Source organism: Diceros bicornis, chromosome 20, assembly GCF_020826845.1.
Source record: "Diceros bicornis minor isolate mBicDic1 chromosome 20, mDicBic1.mat.cur, whole genome shotgun sequence".
NCBI classification, from domain to species: Eukaryota; Metazoa; Chordata; class Mammalia; order Perissodactyla; family Rhinocerotidae; genus Diceros; species Diceros bicornis.
In genome coordinates this window covers 60629647-60654130 of record NC_080759.1, presented here as the reverse complement: position 1 = coordinate 60654130, position 24484 = coordinate 60629647, and positions in this window count along the sequence as shown.

Genomic DNA, 24484 nt, shown 5'->3' with positions numbered 1-24484 from the left:
GCTAATGACTTAGGAAATAGCCAATTGTGGGGATATAATAGAGAAGAAAATGGGCCTGGAAATCATGGCTGGCCCACAGGATATTGATTAGTGTATAACTGATCAGATGATTTGGAAGAAGTTGCAATAAGCAAGAAGTCAGCTATATAAAAAGTGAGGGCGCAGTAAGAACCCAGGCTAAAAAGTGAATTTCTCTTCTTGGTAGGATTACAGGAAAGACTTGTGCCAAATATGGTGGATCCTAATTTTTAAAGATATATAAGAAAGCTTCTCATGATATTCTTGAGGACCAGGAGCAGTTAAACGATTATGTAAGATGATATTGGATGTAGGTGATAGCAAACTGAGTGAATTGCCGTATTCAGGGAATATCAGTTTTTAAAATGTTTTTAAAATTTTTATTTTAATTTTTTCCCCAGGTTTATTGAGACATGATTGACATATAACATTGTGTATGTTTGAGGGACCACTGAACCAAGTGCTGATGGAGTTGGGGGGACCTTTCTCGTGTCACACTCTGTGTCTCATCGAAGGTTTTTGAATTATCAAATGTCTGCTGGACAGGTGCTGGAGGAGGGGCAGAGGTGCTGGTGGAGAGAGTTAAAATTTGAGTTGGTAAACTCAATACTTTAAAGTGAATGAGAAGAAACCAACAAAATCAATTCCAGTAACAGCAAATGTTTGTCTTACCATTAGATTTCAAAATAGGATTTCAGTTAAAAACTGGGTTAGAAGAAGTCAGTTCCAGTGAAGGCATTCTGTTGACCATGAGCTGAACACAAGCCAATGTCATGATGTGGTAAAAATATCATCCAAGTCATCGTAATGGGGTGTAATATGGAGGTCAGGAAAGGAGGACAAACACGTGTCCTTTGACTACTTGAAATAAACTTGTGATTAAATAAATTCATCCATGCATTTCTTTTTCCCTGAAGAAAATGAAGGTGGTAGTTTCATTCTGTTGCACAGAGAAGGAAGTTATAACTTGGGGTCACAAATAAAAATCTGTTTCTTTGGCAGAGTTGTTAGAGAAGAGACCATTGAGTTCTTTTGTTGTCCTGTGAGGTAAGAACACGCCTGTTCCCGCTCACGCTCGGCACCGCTGATGAAGAACCGTCAGACACTTGCCCTTGGCGCTGGGCCCCACAACAGGACTGGGAGATCTCACTCCAGTGGAGGCTGTGCCCGACTTTGTATCCACCTGTTCTGATGGGCACAGCTGTAGAAGGACTTGTACCCTCCCCAAATCCCACACCCTGATTTCTGGATAATGTGTTTCCACATCCTGACAACTGTCTCACTGTTACTTCTCACATGTGCCTACAGAATCTGGAGGAGAAAGCAAACATTTGGGGTCAAGCAGGCTAGAGTCCATGTCTCATTTTCATCACAGACTAGCTCAGTGGCTGGTGGACATCTCAGAGCCTCTCCAGGCTGCCCCACCTAAATCTGAGAAATGAGAAGAATACAGCCCACATCATAGGATTGAGGGCTGGAGAACAAGTTAGCACAATATCCAGAACATAGAATTTGATTGTAAAAATTGATTTCTTTTCCTCATCTCTTGTACCGAGGCCACTGTCTTCCAGGAGTTTCTCCCCTGCTCCTTCAGGCGGACCATTGGGGATTAAGTGCTCTTGCTGTGTACACAGGCCTGGAGCTCAGAGAACGGCCTTTCTTCTCTCTTCCGGGCTATCCCTTATGCAACATTTCACCCCATTCTTCTCTTGCCCTCAGCCCGTCCTTCGAATCCAGTCTACAGTCTGTGACACCCCCACGTTCCCCTTTTATACACTCTGCTGGGTTCCTTGCTGTAAACTGAATTTGTGATTTGAAATAATCAATGAGAATATCTTCACATTTATAATGAGCATGAGTTGGTTTAGTATATTTCTAAGGTGCTTCCCCAAAAATCTATTTGTGTTCATCATTTGCCAGATAATCCACCAGTAATGACCCCATTGTCAAGTGATCAATTATGTCTTGTCGTTAGCATGAGAAGCATAATCATATGATGAGAACACTGATGCCATGTAATGCGTCCTACAGAAATGATCGCACGCAACTCTGAAATGCTGCGTGGCAATCAGGAGGTGGTGGACATGCTCACATCACCTCACGGCTGGATGCCAAGATTGGCTTTGTTTTCTATTCATAGGTGTAGGCTCATGCACCTAATTTCACTGATCTATCTTTAGAATATAGCTCACTTTCTTTCCCACACGTTTTACATTTCTGTTAATTGTGTACAGTTTTACTTCACTGTCTTGTTGTTCAGTCGGAGTTACATCCTTGGCTTTATTTTGCTGGTAGTAAAGTTAAGGGTCGAGCTGTGTTTGTGAACTCCTGAGTCAGAGAATGGTGGAGCCCAGGGGCTTGGTTGCTGATGAGTGGACCTGTTTCCCTGGAGAGAAAAGGCTGCCGCTTGAACGTCAGGGTAGGTTTCCAGGGTCGTTCATGCGATTTAGGTGAGCTTCGAAGGCCAAAGACAAGCCCCGAGACAAGAGAACATTAAAATGCCCTCGAGTCGCTTGTGGATCCACACGAAGTGTGTCTTCCTCTTTGGGGAATTAGCAGGACAAATGCCAACAGCAGACCGCCGCCTGCTCACACTGTCATGTGTGTGCTCTGGCCGTGGGCTAGGACCCGCGAGCCCCGTAGGGTGCCCTTGACATGGTACACTGTCCCCAGTGGTCAGAGTGCAAAAGCTGAGGTTCTACTGAGTCTTCCTTTTGGGTTAAACGACGGAAAGGAGCGTGTTTCAGTTGTGCGATGTTATTCCTATGTCTGTCAGGGGTCTCGCACTTTCAAAATGTGAGAGACAGCACTTGCAACACCAACAAAACCGAAGGCCTAACACAGTTGTCATTTAAACATCGACACAAATGCAGGTGTGGATACACTGCCTCTTCCACACTTAAAATCCCCAAGGCTGATAATCATAGGGCACGTAGCATTTTCTATTGAAAAACATGTCTTTCCACTTGCTCACCTAAATTGTTATTCTAATTAATTGTTAATTTGGATCATTTCAGGGCTAAAGCATCCGTTTGAGTTAAATCATACAGCCTCTTCCCTCTTAACCTGACGAAGTCCAGGCAGCGTTACTGCAGAGCGAGCATCTTTAGCTCCCACGGCTGAGCGCACGGAGGTCTGACGTCTCTGCCTGCCATCGCTCTATTCACTAGCAGCTTTCTTCTCTCTGTTTATAGAGGTCAAATGTTTTAGTTCAAAAACTGTGACTTCTGGTACAAAGCCATGCTGAACAATTTGGACCCAGGATTCCCGACCCTGCCGCTTCATGGGAGCCGAAGGCCCTTTTCAGCAGGGCTTCCACTGGCTTCTTCTTCGACATGCTTCACTAAACCTAATAGCTCCCTATTACCAGCTACAATTTAGCATCTGAGCCAGAAGCTGGGTGAGAAAGGGGGAGAAAAGAGTGTAAATTATACGGAGTAGCAGGGAACAAAGGTTTTATTTCTCCTGAGCACAACCCTTTGATAGGAAAACGGGGGAGACAAACGTGTCGCTAATTTAATTAAGTGGTATGAGATTTCAGGGTCTACAGATGCCATTTAGAATGGGATTAATCAAGAGCAGGTGACGAAAATGAATAGTCACACACAATGTTGGTGTTTTTAACAATCCGACACAGTTGAATGGAATCAAGTGCTGTTCAAAACAGGACACAGTTTTGCTTGCTAATCCGAATCTACCTACCCTCCCCCTCACAATGCTCCGCTTGTTCTCAGGAGGAGAGACCTTTTCCTATTTTCTTGCTGTAATCAAGGCACCCAAACTAAGAGGAAGAAGGCGCTGGTCCATCACTGGATTCTCTTTATTCTCCTTTCTCTGCACCTTCTCTCCAGGAAAGAAGAGATGCCATCGGGGAATCTCAAAGCATCTTTCGAGCGACATGTTACCTATCACATATGTCACAACTCAGTTCCACGGCTGAAGACAGGATGAGTTTCCCAACTGGTTATTGAGCGCCCACTGTGTGCTCGGGCAGCATGTAAGGTGGCCCTTCACTCGAAGAGCTAGGGTAAGAACCGAGCACCCGCCCAGAGCCCGCCTAAGGGGACATGTGACAGGGCTGTGTACACGGTAGAGGATAATGCCCATCTTACAACTCGCACTGAATGGACCCCAGGGATTTGCAGCTTGTGCCCAGAGGACACCCAGCCCTGCACTGTCTCTGGGGCCAACGCCACCATATACCTCACGCAGTCAACTGAAGAAGACTCAGAATTTCCAATGCGTTCGGGAGATGTGGCTCGCTTAACTTCCAGATCAATCCGCTGATGTGCATTTGTGTTTGGCGTATGAATCACTCATACATGAGTGAACCCTTCTCCAATGCCTGACTGTACTCAAAACATATTTTACAGGCTCTTAATTAAGAGTTTCAGCAGCATTCTGAAAATTCTAGTTACATCATTCATTCTTTTACTTCATGTACTTTAGAGATGGCGAAAAAGGCATATTTTAGTTTCAATTGCCATCCACATTTTCAGGAATTCCGAGTTGGTGGAGACTAAGCTAGTGAGTTCTGCTCGGCAGGTCGACTGTGCTGTGAGCGATGTGGGTGGGTGTCCGTATTTCTCAGGCCCGACTGTCAGTTGGGTCTGCACGCATGGCACCGCCCTCTGGGGATCCTTCCCTGCAGTTAAAAAACAAAACAAGACAACAAACACAATCCTTTCTAAACCCCCGAGATCTGTAATGGTCTAGAATGATTTTCCTGGGGAAATGTCTCAAACTATTGAATATTTATTAAAAATATTTTTGGACTATCTAGAGATCTCGGGTGAACACTTTACTCCTCTCCTTCAGCACCACACACACTTAGAAGTTGGTTATATTGTCTCCTAAGTCTGAAGAATGAACGTGATATCCAAAACGTTATTTGTTATTATTACTCTCTCAGTGAGCTTTTCAAGGCAGTGGAAGAAGAACGCTTTAAAGAACAATCTTTCTGGCAACAACCGCCGGGGTCACAAAACTTGTTTCAGAGCAGATTTGAGTAGCTAAACCTTCAAGGGCCTGAGACCCCCTGAGCATCCCACACACATCCTACTCTTGGAGCAGACAGTGGTCGAAGAGGCAGTGATTCTAGTTTTATTATTTCCTTTTATGCTCATGAAGAAGTGACAGAGGCCACTTTTTCCTCTTTTAAATAAGATTCGTGCTCAATGGTGTCAGCTTATTGCAAGGGCACACAGGAATGGCTTTTCTCTTTTATTCCATGAGCACAAAATGCCTCACTGACCTGCCAGCCTGTGTGGGGGCGGCCATGCCGGCAAAGGGGCTCTGAACAGGGCTGGAGCAGGACGGCCAAGCACACGTGGGTAATGAAGACCAGAGCCGAGCATCTCTATCTGGCCAGCCAAACAGCGGCCTGCTCCTTCGTGCAACCTTCCATGAGACAGCCCTGCTCCCTGCATGGGACACAATTCTGACTCGAAGCTGGTGCATCCCAGGCACCAGAGGGGACCCCAAGTCTGACCTTGCTTTCTTTGCAAGAGGATTCAAAGAGCGGCAGAAAACTATCAGAACTTGAATTTTACCTGTGTCTCCACAGTGAAATGTATAAAGTCTTAGCAGAGGAGGCTGGGCACTAGTCCAGGGCTCGCGTTTCTAGGCTGGTCTTCCACCCCATAGATGTGTCTTTGTCAAGGAAATCTAGGAATTGTAACAAAGCTGGCTTTGCTGTTGAGAGTCACAGAAGCAGACAGAATGGAAGTGAAGCCCTGATGTTGACTTTGCCTTTGGACCCGCCAGCACCCTCAAGGACTTTCGAAGAGGACGTGATGCATGGCCTGTGACCTGCGGAGCTGCTGGGGCAGATATGAGCACTTGGGCACGCCGCTTCTTGGCTGCAGGAGAGAAGGACAGGGAAAACTTTGGGGGAACCGACTGACTAGGCTGATATAGATTTCCTCGGGGCACCATGGCGAGCAGAAATGCACGCCTGTTCCCTTGCCGACTCACTCGGCACTCCTGCACATTCCACGGGAGCTGGAAGCAGCCAGCAGCAGGACTCGCCATCTCCCTGAAAGATTGCTGGGCGCTCACTGCAGACGGAAGAGGAGGCGTCACGTCAGCCTCCTGTGGGATTCAGGTGTGCCAGGGAACAGCCCTGGGAACCTCTGTCCATCTGTTTCCTCCTGGTCCTCTTGGGCTCCCAGCTGTCTGCCTGCAGGACACACCTGTCGAAAACGCACAGCTAAGCCAGAACACCGTGAGCCCTTGGAGGTCTGCTAAGTAAAGCTGGTTTTAGCCACGTGGCTCTTGGTTTCTGGAACGAATCTTTACTTTTTTGAGCTACACTTGAAGTTCCTTCTCCTAACTGGGCCCCATATTCGTTTTTCTTGGGTGAGATTTCCTTCTCATTAATTCCAGGTCTGTTTTCTTCTTATTCTTTTCCGGTTGGCAACACTGGGAAGCAGAGAAGACCCGCGTTCAGACACCTCCTCACATTTACCCCTCAGACCGAGGAGGAATCACTCTGCCTCGCAGACTCTGCCTCCCCCACTTGGGAGACGAATTGCTCAGGGGTTATAGTGCAGGGAGGGAGCACGTCCAGCATCAGTGATGGCGCCCAGGAGCCCCTCCAGGACCAGGAGGCCCTGTGTCCCACAGTCTCCCCAATGCCCTCTCCCTGTCAAGAATTGCCAGAAAGCGTTGGAATCTTTAGATAGAGAAGGATCTGGAATGAAAGTTTAAAATATTTTTTTATAAACAATGTCTAGATTTGAAACCTATCAGGACTTTTTACAGATTTTCTCCATAATTTAAGACTCATTCTTTGGTAGATTTTTTGTTCTTGTTTTTAACAGACTTCAAATCCTTTTATTTTTCCGACCTTATGTTTGAGATTGCAATTATAAACAAGTCGGAAAATTTTGCTTTACTTTAAACCAACATTCGCTAGCCAGTTTGCTTAGAAATAAGCGGTTGTTTGATTTCAAAATAGCCAGTGTAGATGATCTCAGGTCGTGTGAGATGTGGGTCTGGAATAGCCGTTAGCGTTTCTTTCATCCACCATCAGGCTCTCAGCAGACCCAGGTGCCTCCCCCCTCCTTCTGATAAGACACCCCTGCTAGAAGAGCCTCAGCGCTTGCACAGGTGGCTCTGCTTTCCCGCTGGCAAGTGGACCCGCACCATCCCTCAGGAGAGCAGGCTGCTGGGACAGACCGCTCAGTTCTTGGGTCCGCACACCCTCAGGGCGCAGCTGGGGTGCAGCTGGGGTGCATGGTGAACGTCCTTGCAGGGCGGCTTCTTCCAGCCGGGGTTACGCTGACCAGTCTGACCAGGGCAGGCGGGTGGGGGAGGGGGTCGTTAGTGTGTACTTAAGGAATTAAGCCTCATTTTAATATTAATCAGTAAGACCAACACACCAAATAAATCAGCCTCCTGCTTTTGATTATATTTTGAAGAAACCCAATCTCCATCAGCAGAATGCTTGAAATAGAAAATACATCAATATACGTTCCATGATTTCATTTTCAAATTCCTCAAACTTGAAAGGTCAGTGAGATCTCTGTTTAGCAAACAGAGAGAAGAGGGATGAGAATCGACAGGCAAGCCACTTTATAAAGTAAGTGCAATATTCTAAAGTACACAACATAACCACATCAAAAATATTTTTCATAGCTAGAGAAGAATATAAACTTATGTACAATCTCTTTCAAAATTATTAAAAACTGAAGTCTTAATGTGTTTTACATTAAAGTTCATTGCAAGACTATACATTAAACATTTGAGTTCATCTGTAGTTTGGGATTATTGAAACATTCCCTTCCTTCCGTTTCATGGAAAATTGAGAGTTGGCTAAACCGCCCCTAAGAGGAAAGAAAGAGGAAGAAAAGGGAAGACGCAGTATGGTATTAGAAGTCCTCAAACCAAATCACAGGAGGGGTGAAAGGCCATTAGCACAGAAGGAAAATAATTATAAATGCATCCAGACGGGGAGTCTGTAACAGCCACCCTGCAAAATATAAAGGGAGAAATATAGGTTCTTAGAAAAACACAGATTGTTAATGCTGGAGGGTGAGAATGAATAGGAACTTTTTTTATTAAACTAATATACCATTTGATTAAAAAGTGAGCTATGTAAGCTTTAATAAGATGAGAATGATGAAGTCAGTAAAAATATTCTTGAATTAGCTGAGTTAGTATTCTTTTTTCAAAATTGTTCAACAGGAAAAAACTCTAAGAAAATGTCTGGGAGAAGATGGAACCCCACAGATGTCGTCGATGTGGCTGTGGGAGCAGGCTGGAGGTGCCCCGGAAAACAGGCGCTCTCAGGTGAGCAGGTTCCAGGGCACACAGGCCACCAGGTCCAGAACCGGTCCCCCGGGTCTCAAGTATTCCCAGCGCTTTCTTAGGAACTCGATGTTAAAAATTACAAAGCCGGATGATGAAAACATGTTACCATATGCACTCTGTGACACAAAGATCACTGGACACTAGACACGGAACAAACGAGAAAGGGATAAATGGATTCCGAGCCGAAAATCAACAGACAAGCTCTCGATGCTAAATGTGTGACCAGATTGCAGTGTGGAATAAGACAATTAAAACAAAAAGACTGCAGGGATCCAGAGTTTTAAAATCGTATTATCTTGACTCAGAGAAGAGATTTAGTCTGTTCTTAAGCCAAATGTGTTTGTGATATTTTTTTCTTTCGCACAAATATAAATTACTGAGGAATGTATTGATTTATACCTTGCCTAGATCCAAATTGGGATTTGACACAACGGACAGATGAGCAGGGTGTAAGACAAGACAAAACCATCAGCAAAGAGGGGACTGGAAGGCGGGTCAGGGCTGGGGCAGCACAGATCTGAGCTTCCTCTCCACCAACTCAAGGGCGGATGTGGTCTCTTGTGAGGGCCCCGGGAGACGGCTCTGCAGCGGGCACTGCAGTGGGCCGGTGGGACTGACCGTCTCCTCCACCACATCTGTGGTCTCTGTGGAGATGTTCCTAGCGCAGGCATTCGGGAACGGGCTCCCAGCCAGACGCCTGCAGGGAGCTGTGAACACAGGAGAGAAACAGGGACAGTCTGCCCTCCTGGCGCAGGGTTGAGATGGAGAAGGAGCCCCAGGTGGGCAGACACTCTCCTGTGGGGACATGTGCTCAGAAGAGAAGGAAGGAAGCAGGGCTGGTGGGAAGCAATGGAGAGGTCGGAACTCGGGGTTTGGAGAGCACCTCAAGGAGAGGGGAGGTGGACTGGTGGCTGTCTGGGGAGCACCCTTCAGATGTGAGGGGACATGGCTGCAAAGGGCCAGGGGGAGCCAAGGGGATGGGGGAGTGAGACTCTGGAAGATGTAGCTGGAGAGGCGAGGGCGGGTCTGGGGACATGGAGGGACCCAGGCTTCTGATACTGAGTGACCCTCGGCCACTGGAGCCAGGAGAGACGTGCCCTGATGCACAGGGAAGGGTGGAGGACAGGCTGTACGGGCAGAGCAGGGAAACCCAGAGGAGGTTTGCGCTTGAACCCAAATTCGAGAGGATGGTGCCTTTGATTGGGGCATTGGCAGAGGGGATTGTGAGAAATGGCTGAATTCTGGTCGCTGTTTGACATTCTGAGTGGAGGTCTCTAGTTTTAAATCACAACCCACGGAGAGTTACTCAACCGAAGCCTGCTTCAAAGCTCTGCGCCGTGGGACTCCAGCGGGCTGAGGCATGTGCAAACGCAGTTATAGGGCGACTGAGCCATCGTTGCCCCAGCCAGACAAGGACTTTGTCAGAAGGTCCTTCTCTACTTTTGGACACAAAGTGCTTGTGATAAAAAAAAAAAAAAAAAAAAAAGATGAAAACGAAAAGAATAACATAAATTACATTAAATATCAAGCTGCCTTCCAATATTGTGTCCCTTTGTTCCCAAATGGAAAGTGAGGCCCTCGTAGCTGGCCCCATCGCCCTCTCTGAGCTGAACCGGGGTGGGCAGCATCCCCACGAGGAAAGATCCCACAGTGTGTTTCTCTGGGACGGTGCAGGCCCTGGGTGTGTGGGGATCTGCCAAGCACTTCTCGAGAACTTCGCTCGTAACCCCAGAAGTTGGTAAATTTGGTCACTGCCACCATACTTTGTCCAGTGCGTGCACTGTGGTCCCACTAATCCACACGGCATCGCAGACACAACCACGGCAGCCACAGGCCGAGGTGACCTGGCCGCTGGAACACTCATGCGGATAAAATGGGACTTTAACAATGTCTCGGGGTGAATGCGTGTTGTCCTTTTTTTTAAGTGTGTCACATGATCTCGCTGTGTGACATCGCCCATCTCCCTCCCGGCTTTGTTGGCCTCCATGCATGAATAATTTTCCCAGTGCTTGTTTTTGGCGGAGCCGAGAAAGAACGCATCGTGGGCGCACTCCCTTGTTGCTGGCTATCAGCATTCTGTTGGCCTGAGCCGCTTACAACAGTGTAGAGACCCCGGTGGCATGTGTTATAATATATGAGGCATTGTCCCTCTGAAGAACGCACGAAAGAAAGAACATTGTTCTACCAGGGTGCAATTCATCGGGTTTTTCCCAGAGACTCTTGGGTCAAGTTTTTAGAGGCCTATTTGATTTTCAAATTCCTCTTCTCCCCTCTTTCCTCTCAGCCAGCATAGTGTCCAAACTTGTCTACATTCACTGCCCATGTTTTGTGCATGGTAGATGTCCTTTAAAAAGAGTATCTCAAATAAGTCTTTATTCTTGTTTTGTTGGCTCTTATTCTGTGTTTTCATGAACTCTGGCCCCAGCCATGGCAACTGCAAGAAAAATGTTAACAGTGATTGACAGGATTAGAGAAGCGGGTTCCCGATCCGCATTTCAAACACTTTGGGAACAATGGTGTTTGGTGTGATTGAATTAATGAGATACCGCAGGCTGTCAAAAGACCGCGCATGCTTTACATAAACCTGATTATCTTTGCATGGCAGAAATGGGAAAGAAATCGAGGAGGGAGCCTGGTTTGTCTTTCACTGCCCCCTCCAGAGGAGCCTGGAAGGCCGGCCTTGCTGGAGGAGGGGCCTCCGGCCTCCGGCCTCCTCCCGCCTGCCCACTCAGCATACATCAGCCATGCTCTTTAACAAGTCTATTCAGGACCCCAGCTCCCAAACAGCCCTCTCTCCACCAGGCACCTCGGCAGGGTGTTCTGTTCCCTGGGAGCCATTGTTTCCCGGGAACTAAGCACACATTTCAACACTTAGACCTGAGCTGGGGGGACCGCCCCATCGCAGCCTCGATAAGGGACAGCGGTCACGACCGTAACACGGACACAAGACCCGGTGCAGCCAGTGCAGGCTCTAAACTCCCGATGAGGACAGCGGGGGCCGTCTCTCCCGTGGTTGGCAAGGGGACTTGGTTGCTGAAAGCTTTGGCTGACGCCTCACGACTCCAGTGGGAAAGGAGGGTGAGCAGCTGAAACTACTTCAGCCCCTCACGGAGAAAGGAGCTGCTGTCTGGGGGGAAACGGTGGTGGAGAGAAGAGTGCATTTATGCAAAGGCCCAGTGTGAATTCAGGTGTCCTTCAGAGGAGGGGGGTGCATCACGCTCCTGCACCCACAGTAACCAGCTGCTCGGCCAGGGCGGGTCCGAAGAGCTCGACCCAGTGACTGTCTCGCGGTCTTGGAAACATCTCTGCACCTCCTCAGATGTACTTACATTTTATGGGGACAAAAGCACCATCACAGTAACAAATAAGTGAGATAACACCGACAAACAACCAGGTGCACCCTCCCTCGGCCCCCAGCCCCCGGTCTCCAAGCACATTTGCTTCTGGTGGCTGCCAGGGTGATTCAGAGTGGCAGAACCAAATCACAGGGAGCCACGGCGACGGCAAGGCCACTCCGGCCTCCCTCCAGCAGATCACACATGACGCCGACCAGACCAGGGGCGCCTGAAAGCAGAGCTGCTTCTCCAGAGCCAGGGTGAACTTCAGCCCCACCCACCCACCCACCCACCTGTTGGTGGCATTTCTGCCGCCTGATTCAGGAATTTAGGGCAGCTTCTGCATTCACGAAGCAATTTCAGACACCTTGGTGGCCGGTGCTGGCATTCTGCCCACGAGTTAAAGTCCACAGATTAAGCACGCACACACAGAAGTATAGCAGTAGGTAAGATTTGTGTGGCCTGATGGCCTCGTCCCTCCTGGGCGAGATCTTTCTGCTGCTGGATGCACAGTCACCTCAAGGAGGGGCTTGGCCCCCAAAGCACAGCTTTGGAGAAACATATTCTCTGGATTGCACATCAGCCCGTGTGTGTGAACCTCCGCACCCCGCTCCCATTCAAGTCTAAGAGCAGATTAGAGATGCCTGATGCGTCTGGGGCCACAGAGCAGGGAGCAGGGCAGCACGGCCCACGGCTCCGCCAGCAGGTGTCTCTGTTTCACACCATTGGGCACCAGCCACCATCTTCCCCGCACTGGCCGCATGCTGGTCACCTAACCTGCTGGGTGGGACATGGAAGGAGGTGCATGCTGGCTCTTTCTTGCCCAGAAGTGAGGACGGGCAATGCTGGGGTGGCAGAATATTTCTGGAGGAACCCAATTGCCCCACTCGAAAACACTAGAAAGTCCTGACCTTGACCCCAAATTAACCTGGAAATGCTTCCCCTCCTCCAGGGGACAGAGACTCCGGAATTCCCCCACTGTCTCCTATCAGGAAAACTGCAAAGTGACAGCAGCAAAGCTGGAAAAGCAAAAGAAATAGATATTCCTAGGATTTTATAGTCACGTTTTCATCCGCTTGGTAAAGTCACATTCAACATGTATCGGAAGTCACATTCAACAGCTGCACGTCAGCTGTCCGTGGCTTACTCTATTTGGTGGTCCTTTCACATTCAGTTTAAAGTTTGTTGTTGTTGGTGGTATTTTAAGGAAAAGAGGTTTCTTTTTTATTGTAAATCATAAAGTTTGACAGTAGAAATTAAAAACAAAGTTGTATAGTATTTAATTTCTACTTCAAAATGTCACGCTCTTGCAGGATAAAATGCACATTTGAATTTGCTTTTTACATCTTTACTTTGTTTTAGTGAAAATGCTCAGAAAAATCATTTCGCTTAAGACCAGAAGACACTGCTCTTGGTTACCATGATAGATTTGTGAATTGGGAGCCTGGCAAACAGGTTTGATGAGTTCACTTTGTGATCTCTTTGTGTTAAAGTTATTTTAGACATTTTCAGGCATTTGAGCACCGGAGAAACATGTCTGGCTCAAAGCAGAGCCTCAAAAACTCAGTGTTGTTGTTGAAACAATGAAGTTTTTAAAATCAGAACAGAAAATGTCCTGGAAACAAGAACTTTGCTCCAGTTTTATCAAATGAGTCTCTGTGAGGGTTTTCATAAATTTCGCTAATGTTTGGAGAGTGATTTAAAGTAATCACATTCCAATAAAATAATATTCATTACTAATCAACTCCTTGTTTTAAGAAAGGGTTCGAGGCAGCTTATTTCTGCAGAATTTTATGGCTTCATTTTAGATCATGTGCAAACTGAGACACAAATAATGTCCAGTGGGCACACAGAAGGCTTTAGAGGGAAAGAAATCCGTATTTGGACGAGGATCTCCTGAGATCCCATTTGCATTGCTTGGTTCTCCACATTGGAATTCCAATGCTGTTTACATATGGTGGTTCTCACCCTTCACACCAGACTCCCTTGGGTATGTTACATTTTAGTTAAAAAAAATACTTTTGATGATTTTAAAACCTTTTAAATGGATATTTTGAAGACTTTTACAGACAAGTATGAGCTCTCTTGTGAGTTGAAGTGAAGGAACTAAGTGCCCAATGCTTCATTTCTCCCTGAGGAAAGCCTTCCTTAGGGCTGCTGTCTGCCACCTGCCTGTCCAGAGCCCCCCTCCCCGTCCTTGCTGCTCTGTGCCCACCAGGAGCCTGAAGAGGCTGCCTCCCATTGGGTTTGTCCAGTGAGGAGGCAGGAGACTGGAGGCTGGAGGAGAGAGAGGCCAGTGTTTGTCGCTCACTGCAGGCTTACCCTGGCTGGCTGTGGTCTACTCTAAGGACCAAGGCACCTGTCTCGTGGGCCAGCTGCTCTCTCGCTGCTCTGGTGATGACTCTCTCTCCTCAGGCCTAGGAGTAGAAATGGAGCTACTTCGGGACCCGCATCCTAGCGTGGCATGACCTATCCCTGGTGGCGTCTCACCCATGCTCAACCTCTCATACACTCTCCCCACCGCCCCCCGGAGAAGGCCTTCTGCCATCTGCCAGGGCACCATCTGACACCTCCTCCCTCTGTGGTCCTGCTCCACCCTCGCAGAGACCCCTGCAGCAGTGGTCCCACAGGGTGGGGAGTTGGGCTGCTCAGCACAGTTTCACCTGCCAGTGAAGTGTCTGTGGTGATGTCACTGCATCACCCCGCCAGTGTCCCCAGCCATGCTGTCTTCACCGACCAAGCCCCAGGGCTTCCCACCTTCCCTGGCCCTCCTCCCCACGGAGGTACTTGAGGTGGCCTAGTGCTCACGTGTATCTTCACTTACCCGTCAACACTCAGATGGCAGACACGTCCCTAGTGGCTTCCCAGCCCCATCCCCAGGCTCAGCCTGGACTCTGCCACGGAGATCAGGGCCAAGAAGGGGAGCAGGTAGGGCTTGTGCACGGTTCAGCTCAGACAGCGGCTTGGGTGGGGAACAAGGTGCTGGTTCAGATGCTCCAGAAGGGAGCCCAGCGAGACAGAAGTGAGCTCAGGATCCAGAGCCAGGATGTGTGTCCGAGGGAGGGTCTCTTGAGAGGTGCTCCAGGGTGGGGAGACCATGACCGCCGGGCCAGGCTCGTGCCCTCTGACTGCCATGCTCTGACTTCGAGGTGGCCACCAGAGGGGCTCTCTGTGTCATGTGAAAACACCCGAGTCTTGGAGAGAAGGGTCAGGAGGTCATATTTTGGAGTTGAATGTGCCCACTGGGAAACGTGAGGTCACCATACCATCCCTCTCCCCAGATAGAGACACCGGGGGGGAGGGTGGGGCCCGGGGGCACCACACGTCACAGTGTCTCCTGCTGCTCCAACAGGTTCAAGGCTGTGGAGGTAAACACGCACAGAGACCAGGTGAGTAGACGGTGGATGCCAGGAAAAGGCTGAGCTGTACGCTGGCTGAAGGTCAGTTCCTGTTCCCTGGTTGATGAAAATTCTACTTCCAGACTGAGAGAGAGAGCAGGTAAAAAGATGGTCTATTGCAAAGTAAAAAACGGCAGCAGAAGCAGCAGGCCAGCCAACTCTGCCTTCTTTCTCAAGGGTTGGAGCGCGTGCCCATGCAGCAGCCCCACAGCTAGGGCTTTGTGGACACATCTAGGAGAGGAACCCAGGCAGGGCATCAGGACACTACATGGCCCTGTGTTATACACAGACCTTCAGGGAGGCCCAGGAGGGTGTTGTCACAGCATCACAGCAAGCAGAGGAAACGCAGTGCATTTCCCTCCTGAAGTAAGTCAACCTATCACTTTCCACAGTCACAAGTGTTTTGTTTCTGGTTGTGACAAGGAATAGCTGCTAATTTAAAAGAACTGGTTATTGTAGACAGACAAGATAAAGTGGAATTGCTTTAAATTGTTGGCTAACAAAAATTTTTGCATGATCTGCTCCAAACACAGATACTTTCAAAGATCACTTCTAGGATTTCCTTTTGTTTTAGACTTTCTCCAAGAAGTGTGTTCTCTTTAATAATCCAAACACTGCTCTGTGATTGTCATATTGAAATAGTCCAGGCCAGACAAGGATGTGATAACCCAGAGGGACCTCAGTTATCAGCTGAACAGAACGAGGATAAATCTTCTTCATCGGCCACCTTCATTCTCCTTTCAAAACTTCATAGCTTTGGTTTTAGGTCTCTTCTTCCCCTTGGGGAATGGGAGCTGGAAATGAATTCTTTTCAATCTGGTTTTTGGAAGAACATCCTTTGAGCCATAGATTCAGTGTTTTTGAGCCACTGGAAATCATTGAAACATATAATTATCACTAGCAAAACTGGGGCAGGGGGATCTGCCGTCAGTCCATCACCAGGGTGAGATGCTCTCCTGGATGGCAAGGTTCACGGGGATCAACACACCAAGCTGACTGCTGCTGTGGTGTTCCAGGCTCCTTATTTTGGAGGAGCATAAATATTCTTTTTAACCCTCGCTAACACCTGTGATCCAAACACCTGTAGGAAGAGATAAGACCACTAAGGTCATGCCCTTTGCTAGGATGAGGAGACTCCACTGCATTGTGAATCCCCCATTACTCAGAGTGACAGGCCATTGGCCAAGGATGCCGAGGATGCAAGGCGCTACCTGCCACTGCAGCTCCTGGTCTTATCCCAGTAGGAGCACGGAACGGGCAGATCGGGTTTTCCAAACAGGGTCTTTGAAGACATTGAGGTTTTGTGTCTGGTGGGATAAAAGTATCGACCTGTGACCTCATGGTCTCTGGACATTCTTAAATAAAGCCGATGTTCAATTTCAGAGTCTTTCTTATAATATCTAGAAGCCGCTGTTCTCGGTCTCGGTCTGTCTAATAAACCCAGAGCATCTCTGTGCATTGGCCGAGGGTGGGAAGTGGAGAACTGAGCAGGGAGGGGTTAAGCGGCTGTGTTGCCTGCAATTTCTCAATCAGCCTCGGGAAGCCTCAGGTCAACTTTGCTCATAAAACTCTGCACAAATATTTCTTTTTCTATCAGAGGAATTCTAATTCTGCACACAGACCAGGGCCACTCAGATTATTACACATTATTAAAAATTAATTTTAAAAATGGTCTGGTTCTTGAAATGTGCTGTAGAGATGTGTGTCCAAGTTTGAAATTACAGCAGGAAAAGAATGAAAAGGAAATCTGTACACTGTATGGGCAAAAGAAACCCTGGAAATGGTTCCTTTCATTTTGACAGTTGCTAGCCTCTGTTTTTGGTTATGCTCTCTTCACCATAATGGCTTAGTTACTACAACTGACCTTAAAATGCAACAATGACACAAACTTCCACCCACCGCCCGTCCCTCTGCAGTTGTCTGGGTGTGCTGCATTTGCCCCTGGACAAGGAAGTCCAGGACAGACAGCACGATGCCCTCACCCTGGACTGGACGACAGTTTACAGAGCCCTGTGGACACATCGTGCATACTGTTTCTCCAGCTTCCACAGGCGCTTGTTTTACATTTTCCCCAGAGGACGGCTTTGCATCCCACTGATAAAGAGCATGGATACCAAGCCCCGAGACTCGGCAGTGAAGAAAACAGTAAACAGAGCCCCTCGTTCTTTTATCTCCGCTGCACTAGTTAAGTACAGTGAATTCTACTGAATGTGTGCACACGTGTGTGCTTGTATGTGCATTTGATATTCTCATTACTGCTTATTTAAGGGAATAAGAGATCCATTCCCCTTAAACTCAATAAGAAATAGCTTCTGGTTGCTACACCTAAACCATCCCTGGATGCAACATAGAATTTAAAATAATAATGGCTTCCATCATAGGGCAGCCTCTTCTCCTCAGATGCCCCACACACAGTATCACATGAATTCCTCTGGAACATCCTATGGTCCAGGGGAGGTTAAGACATGGCCCAACATTCAGAACCAGTGGGAGGCGGGTTCAGCTGTTTGATGCCCGAAGCCCAGCTCCAGCAAGCTGTGGCACTCACTGCTCCTTCTTGAAGAGGAAGCTGACTTTTCTGAAGGAGAGCAGGAACCCCTCTCAGAGTGGCGCCTCCTCCAGGTTGGGTGACGTTGATGCATCAGTTCTGGCTGGGGGTGAGTGCAGACTGAGTAGGGCGTAGAGACCAGGGGAGGGGCAGCCAGCGTTCGCACAGAGCAGATCTCTCCTGCACACCTCGTCCTGCTGCACAGACCCGGGCAACCGCCTCTCCAGGAGCTTTCCTTAGACAGTGATTCTCTGGCGTCTCTGTGAGCAGGCAAGGGAGGTAGAGAGGTTGAACTCGAGTTCGCAAACCAAAACACCATCTTGTTAACAGGGTTATCAAGCACAAATCATCATCCTCAAATTTCAGTTAGAAAAATGGGGACACAGACATTGATCATCACCCTCATCCCCTCGTCTACTGTACTAACTTTCAGGGAGACCAGCCTTCCCGGCCCACACAGCGGGGCCAACTCTGCATCTGGTGGCCAGTGCAGTGGACCAATGTATTTTCTCATTGCCCTAAGTTACCTCTGGGTTGCATTTTTTACCCTGATGTCCAGTTTCTTTCTGGCCTGGAGATTTTGGTCTGAAAAGACACATTATTTACCTCTATGGAGAGAGGGTTGTGAGATGTCGAGGGGTGAGTGGGTTTGGCTGTCCTTCAGAGGATGGTGGATATGTCTGGCTCTAGAATTTCTGAAGAAAATTACATGTCCAACAATGCATTTAAGGAAGGGGAAATGGGCAATATTTCCTGGAACCGTTGTTTCCTCAGGGGAACGGTCACCATCCTCCTTTGTCCATGACCTCTACGGCACTAAGTACTGGTAATTTTCCCAAGAACACATCCTCCCAACTAAACATGAACAGCCAACTTAGAAGGCAAGAGCCAGCTTACTAGTCCTGGCAGACAACACCCTGGGATCCACCTCGCACCTGGGCAAGGTCTCCCCAGCAGACCCATGGTTGCTTGGTGTCAACAGCTGCATTTCCCACCCTGGGCCCTTCAAATAGGGTCTTTTTGCTGATACGCTGGGTATTAGTCTGCTTGTGCTGCCATAACAACCAGTCGCTGGGCAGCTTGAACAACAAGCTGGAGGCTGAACGTCCAAGATCACGGTGTGGGCGGGGCTGGTTTCCCCTGAGTCCTCCCTCCTTGGCTTGTAGACGCCGTCTTCCCCCTGTGTCCTCACACGGTTGTCCCTCTGTGCACGTCTGTGTCCTGATCTCCTCTTCCTATAAAGACACCAGTCCTACGAGATTAGAGTCCACCCAATGACCTCATTCTACCTTAATCACGTCTTTAAAGGCCCCATCTGCAAATACAGTCACCTTCTAGGATGCTGAAGGTTAAGACCTCAACACAACAATTTTTAAGGGACATAATTCAGCCAGTAACACCCTGGATAACTCCTTTTACAGGGCAGCTCTTTCTTATAGAGAAAATTATACACACAAGCCAGGCCCTGGGCCCTGTAACTCTCAAAGACTCAGAGAACCCATGGCATCTCCTTCCACGTCTCCTGATTCTCCAGTCTTCTTCTTTCAGTCTACCATGGTCCAAGCGAGAACAGGACATTGTAGTTGTATGTTAGTCTGAGGTTAACAATGGGAGATGGAAGGAAGGAAGGGAGGGAGGGAGGGAAGGAGAAAAGAAGGGAAGGGGTGAGGGAGGAGGGAGAATTACTGAATATCCTTTAGCTGCCTTCACCATTCTAGGGGTTTTATGTTTGGATCTTATCTCACCCCAATAACAACACTGTCACTTAGGCAGTACTTTTATCACTTTCTAGACTAGGAAGCTGAACTTCAGAGAGGGAAGTTGAGAGGGTCTGGAGACGCTGTGCATAGATCCTGGGCCCACGGATCCTGGGCCGTGTTGGACCCGTCTCTAGAAGAAGGGCAGCCTGCCCACCCTGTGCACCATGGTTGTCTGCGAAGTGGCCTGGCAAGGCCCCTGCACGTAGGAGGCCCTGCCAGCACAGGGGTGAGAAAACTAATACCAGCCCCTCCCAGGGAAAGTGGCTGGGTCCTAAAAGTGATCTTTGTCAAGGGTCATGTGCTTATGAAGATCACTACTGAGGGTAATCCACGAAACGTGCACTTGGCTTGAACAGGGGAGCCACAGCCTTATATCTCCTCACCACTGTCTCATCGACCCTGCCTCCCGCGCTTCAGGAGGTGGTTACATGGAGAATCCCATGGTCATGGCTGACTCTGTGGATTAGTTTTAATTGGACCTTATGTCTGGCCAGGGTCTGAGAGTGGTGTGTGTATGAACTCTGGTGAGAGGATGCAAGGACTTTGGATGGTACATGGGGCCTGTCCCAGCTTGTGTGCCCAGGTCAGGCCTTCACCCCCAGGATCACCACACTTTAGGAACCACCTAGAATCTGGAGCTCCCTAGGAACGCATAGGCAAGGCAGCTCTGGGGCTGGAAATTGCTCTTTTTGCATTTCTAGAATGGATGGTGCCTCACATGCTCCCCAAAGGCGTGGCCTGCGTTTAGTACAACTCAGCTGCTGCTCATATACGGTGTGCTATGACATTTAATTTTGAAATAAGAACGTGACTTGGACACAGAACTGCATTAAACAGTCTGTAGCCAAACTGGCTGTATATGCAGAATTCCACCAGGAGAACAGAAGCCGGTGTGCACTCCTAGAGGGAAGGAAACTGGAGACTGAGGCGACCTTCGGGAAGCTGAGAGCCGTGGTCAGCAAAGCCACTACTAGGCCTTCAGCCAGCATCACCCCAGTGGGCAGTGTCCCAGAGCCTTCCTGGGAGCCGCTGCCACCCTGCAGAACTCTGGGAAGCTCCCACCAACCATCCTCTGCAGGGGGGCTTCCCAGGCCTCACCTGCACGCAGGTGCCCTTCTTTCCTGCCCCCCTCCTCGTTGTCGTCTGTGACTGAGAGACGGCCTTGGAGGCGGAGGGGCGACGTGAGCAGATGTCAGAGAACCCTGTACAGGATGCAGTCTGGTCTGGAACAAGCCGGGAGACTTCAGAACAGCGTTAGGCATGTTGAAAGCGTCTCTGTTCTGCGGATTGTGGGTCCTCTCCTTCTAGGGATGCGACCACTGGCTGTTTTCACCTTGAGGTGTCGAGAGACCCTCCCACAGTTTCCTGAGCAAGCCCCCACCAGCTCCCTTTAGGTGTCTTCTGCCACATGCAGTCCTGAAGTTCTGTTTTTCTACATAGAATAGGTGGGGGCTTAGAGGGGGCTGTGCTTCTGGGTGTTGGCATTTTGAACGTACCAACTAAAAAGGTTTAAGCTTATTAATATCTAAATCTATTTCCAGTGACAAGTTGGAACCGAGTTATCTTTGGCCACCTTGGGAATCCAGGTGCACCAGTGCCTGAAAGAGTGGGGGCTTGCACCGCCGCTCGTCCCTGCTGACTGCTCTCCCCGAGGGCTGGGGCTTGTAGTGCCCGAGGGTTCAGGTTGTGGATGGTGAGCGGGGCCACCGCCTGCAGCAAGCCGGCCCCTCAGCTCCTTCCTCCTTCCGAGGGTCCTACCCGGTGACGCCTGTGCTGTGCAGGCCCGTGGAAGCCCCAGACTCCTCCCGCTGTCCTGCTTCCCTGCGCTCTCCCGGAACACAGTCCAGGCCCTCGGCTCCTGCTGCGGAGGGACGTGCCAGGGCCTGGCAGGCAGCTTCAGGGTGAACTCTCTGCAGTCACTGGAAGAAAGCAAACAGTCCAATCGGGTGCTGGGTGTGAAATGAATTTTCAATGTGTCGCTCACAGACGCTCATTGATTGTGGTCAATAAATAAAAACAGTCCCGACCTTTATCGTCGCGGGGAGTGATTGTTATCTGCGGGCCGGGCTGCGTGCTGCTGAGCGCCTCGTATGTGGCCTGCACCGGCAGGCCCATTAGCTTCGGCGTGCTGCTCTCACGGGGGCGCTATTACTCAGGGAGGGCTGATCAATATTTCATCTGCACAGCATCTTGACTGAGGGTGTCTGGGTCCACTGTGGGCCTGCTGATAATGACGCCTTTATTCAAGCCAGCTTGTAGGAACAAGGAGATAAAGAAAGAGGAGAGAATTATAGCATATGCTCATGAAAGTATAGAAAAGGTTATAAGCAGACAACAAGAGGAAAGCTACAGAACGGGGGAAAATCGTAAAAGAAATCGCAGTGGTTTCTGAAGTCGCACGGAAAAGGAGAGGGGATGTTTTCACAGAGTTTTCTTAGCATGCTAAAAACCTCAGTAAGCTTTAATCAATCTCTTGAAATTCATTCTCTTGTAAACGATTTATTTTATGAAGCTTTGAGGTTTAACAGCCAAGTGTTTTTCTTGTATTCTGAATATTTTTTAGTATTCTCCCTGTAAATAAGAAGTCCTCGCTCTCCTTCCCCTAAACTCACCCCCATTTATTTTCTGTTAGACAAAACTCGAGGATCTGACTTCTTGACTGTTCCAATTTCCTAATTCAAATGTCCTCTTTCCCAGTAATTTCCATATGCTTTCTCTGAGGCCCCACCTTCAGCAGGAGCTGCGGAATTGGATGCCCAGCGAGTTTAGCACACTGCAGGGTGTGGACCTGAAACATCTACATTCACATCGCTGAAAGCACACGTAGGGTGATCTCATCTTGCAACAGCTATTGGGCTCTTTTCAAATAGTGTGTTTTCCCGTATTCATAGCGGATACATGCTGGGCATGCTCCTGACCGCCACAAGGGAGGCGTTACTAGGATGCGCATTTACAGATTAGAACAGACACTGAGGCTGGGTGGCTTGCCCTGAGTCAGGGCACTGGTTTGCATCCTGATAGTCTGACTCTGGAACCCAGAGTCCTTAAAATCAGCCGTGATCTCTAAGATCAATCCCGAGTAATTCCTAAGTCCCTCTCTGTTCGTGCACTTGATCACTTTATGGGTCTGGGCCCTCCCTGTCTCCTGAGTGGCCAGGCTCCTGGAGCGACAGTCTCCATGGTGTAGAGGTCATGGCTCAAATATCTCCCCTTTTGGTTAAGAGCCTACTGGTTTGGTTTTGCTTGATCTGGCTTTGGATCGTGGTGCATTGTGGCTGACGACAACCTGCAGAAAAGCACAAGAAGACGCTGGATACCCGCTGTCCCCTCCTGGTGCCTGAGTCAGGGCATCAGTCCTGACTCAGATCCCCCAGATCAGTGCGTCTAACAGACACACTGCAGCTTTCCAAGGTGATTCTGAAAAGATAATGTAACCACCTCCTCTCCATATCAGGGAATCCTGCGTTTCCGAGCCTGTCCTTCAGGCGGCACCCCGTCTGCCTGAAGAGAAGGCTTGGGCACCAGGGGGTGTCCCCTCTGTGACCCCACAGAGCAGCCTGTGCCGACAGTGATCGGGTAGGGCATGTGGGGGCAGGAAGGAGAACAGAGAACGGAGCTTGAGCTCATGTGAAAACCAATAACAAAGAAAAACAGAGGACTATAATGCGGATAGTAACCAATCTTGAGTGAGCCAGAATGTCCCATGTGAGAAAGCAATGGGAGAACACACCCGGATATGACTACATCACAATTTAAAATAGCTACTCTCGTAAAACAATTCAATATTAAAAGGCTGATGTCACCAATATGGAAATATATCTTTTAGCAAATGTGGCAGATAAAAGCTAATACATTGAATATAAGGAGTTCTCTTGTATACATTTAAAAACTAACAAAAAGTAATAGAAAATATGAGCCAAAAAATCAATAAGCAATTGGAAAAACAAAAAGGCCAAAAAGATGTTTTATCTCGATAGCAACTACAGACACGGTAACTTAAATAGGATACTACACCTCACTCCTCAAGCTGATGAAAGAGGGTCACACGGCCCAGTGGATCCTCACCAGGGCTGGAGGACGGATGCTCACACACATGCAGGTGGAATGAAATAGCACAGACGTTTCTGGAGAGAAGCCTAGAAATACGATCAAGAACCTTAAAAACACGAAAATAATTTTACACATTGACTCTGATTCTAGGATTGTCCCACAAAGAAATAAATAGACATGGGAAGAGACTTTATTATAATAGATACGGGTAGAAATTTATTTAGTGTAGTTTTAATAGCAAAAAGTTAAAAATTTTTAATGTCTGACAGTCCAGTGACATTCTTTGATTACTTTAATTGTGGTCTCAAACTACAGCGTGACTTTCATAATCTTAAACACTATGAAACAACATGGGATGACAATAATAATTTGCGATTAGATTAAACGCATGCAGCATAATCTCTACCGTGCTTTAAATATACAAATGCAATGTGTAGAAAATATCTCAGAGGGGGGCAGAATAACTCGGCCAAGGAGAGCTGAGCTTCAGTCTTGATGGCATGGTTTCCCGATTGGGGTACTTGGCAAAGTTACTTCATCTCCAAATCTCACTTTCTGCATGTAAAATGGGGATCAAAAATAGTAACTGCCTTAGAGAATTATGGGGAGGATTAAAGAGCTGAGTGCATAGCCCAAAGTCAAATTCCACAGTGGTCCAGATGCAAATATCTTCAGCTTTGTGGGCCGTGCAGCTCAGTCACAACCGGTCAGCTGTGCCGATGTAGCTCGAAGCCGCCACAGGCAATCCGTAAACAAACGTGGTGACTGCATGCCAATAAAACTTACTTATGGACGCTAAAATTTGAATTTCAACTAATTTTCACATGTCATGAAATATTCTCATTTCGACTTTTTTTCAATCATTTAAAAATGTAAAGAACATTCTTAGCGTGAGGCTGTACGAAAACAAACACAGGCCGAATTTGGCTCAGGCACTATGATTTGTTGATCCTGACTTAGGATATTGCCTGGGATTTATAGTAGTTACTAAAATTATTATTTCATTGCTATCTGAAGAAAGGAGGAAAAGATAATAGATCTTGATATCCTCTAATCATA